Source organism: Antedon mediterranea, chromosome 9 (assembly GCF_964355755.1).
Source record: "Antedon mediterranea chromosome 9, ecAntMedi1.1, whole genome shotgun sequence".
Lineage (NCBI taxonomy): Eukaryota > Metazoa > Echinodermata > Crinoidea > Comatulida > Antedonidae > Antedon > Antedon mediterranea.
The window spans coordinates 13,358,008-13,359,968 of NC_092678.1; the positions used below are offsets into that span (position 1 = coordinate 13,358,008).

General features: G+C 31.1%; 1 long non-coding RNA gene across 1 annotated transcript; it reads right to left on the minus strand.

The window, feature by feature from the left end:
* Positions 1–271: 271 nt before the first annotated feature.
* Positions 272–900, minus strand: LOC140059486 (uncharacterized). Its single transcript, XR_011847202.1, has 3 exons — positions 866–900; positions 614–666; positions 272–357 (listed from the first exon to the last, which is right to left on the minus strand). It is a non-coding gene; the product is annotated as an uncharacterized lncRNA (long non-coding RNA).
* Between the last annotated feature and the right edge of the window lie 1,061 nt (positions 901–1,961).

Here is a 1,961-nt window from a genome sequence, read left to right on the forward strand (position 1 = left end):
GGTTCATAGTAGTTCACTGCACAGTATAAAATATATAAAAGAAATATGGCATTAATTTTTATAGTATTTGCATGTTTTAGACATAATTTTAAAGGTGTATAATGTAGGACTGACCAAGTCTTTGACCTCTTGTTCTTTTAGATTTAGTCTGTGGCCAGTCTCTGCAATCTTACTATGCTGTTTTGTCACAAGTGACACTGAGAGTTCATTTCTTAAATGCTCAAGATTCACTTCTAAAGACTGGATTTTAATCATTGTACTTTGTAGCATGTCGATGTGCTGCAGCTTCTGATTTTCTCTTTCTGCTAGATGATCACCTGAGATTAAACAATATTGGTCAACCAAATAAACGTCAATCTGCATAAAAAATGAGCATCAAACTTATTATATTTAAAAAATGTTAACAACTATTTCTTGTAGCAGATAATGATAATATATGGATAATTCATAGGAAAATAAGTTCCAGCAAAAGGTTTGCTTTATTATGCATAAAAACAAGATAAACAATTTTGAAATGCTATGCTCAAAGGGACAATGTATATTTAAAGAGCAACTTGACCAATTGAGTTATTATGTAATGTCAATATAAAGTTGAAACAACATTTGAATTTACCAGTCAAGATGTCAGCATCCTGTCGCATGTTGAATATTATAACATATTAACACCTGGAAAAATAGTTCATTGAGGAAATATTTAATAAAGAAAAGAGGTATATTTATAAATTACTGTAATTACGTAACAATTGTTTGTTTCGACAGTTATTTTATACTAACTATGTTCTTTAATATGAAGTACAAACACACATTTCATTGTTTGGAGTGTGTATTAAACTTTCTAAAGAGGTGGTTATGATTATTTACCTACCCTGTTTAATTCAATGTCTACCAGGTATGGCCTAACAACGTTGTGCGATATTGTTTTGCTTCTTTTTGTCACTGCCATGGTCTACAAAAGACTTGTAGGCCTTGAGGAACATTGTTGGTTCTGATGTCATCTTGATTACAAAAACAATAGATGCAACTGTACTTTCCTTTAAAAATAAAACAATTTTTAAATCTACAGTACTTCAAATTTTGTGTCCAAACAAATCCAAACAAGAGAGCTAATAGCCAAAATATTAAACCATTATTATGCTGTAAAAATGTATTAATATTAAGGCCTAGCCTAGGCTGTGACTGTCACTCAGTCACACCAGCTAGCCTAAAAATGCACCAGGAAAGCAATAATTATTATTATAAACACATGCCATTAATTATTTGGTAACAGTTATAATGATTACATTTAGGATTAGGGTAATTAAAGGTTTAACTATTACGAATGTTCTATGTTTCGGCCTAGCTTCATTCTAGGCCCACATTACTGTCACGGTCATCGCGGGCGTCAATGCACTTTCTAAGCCTATCGCCAAACCGTTTTCTCGCCGATAACAATAACAATGTATAAAAGAGTTGCAAAATATGCGAGTTTTACTAAAAACTGAACCAGGCTATATTAACAAAACTAGTATTATTTTGTTTATATAATAATGATGGACTATATTCTAGTTCGTTCTTTTTCTAAAAAAATGAATTATATCCAAAAATTAAGTAAAGAATACAATGATATTTTCTACTTACGATTGTTTACTATTTCATTACACAGTTTATCTCAACTTCCTGGTTTATGTGCGGGAGAGTATTTCAGTAAAATGGACAATATCCTTGTTTATTTATTAATTTATAGTAAAGAAACAATAAAATATTTATTTTTTAATTGAACATACACTTTTTTTAATCGTTTAGTTTTGTATAAAATGTTTTTACTACATAAAAACTGACGATAGCGAAATTTAATTTGGCGTTCGCGAAATAATGGTTTGTAAACAACAATTATATGTCCGCGCGACTCGGGGGAGGCTCGTCTGCTAACACTGAGGGCGCTTGACTTTTTCTGATACCTTAACCCTAGTTGAAACAGCTGT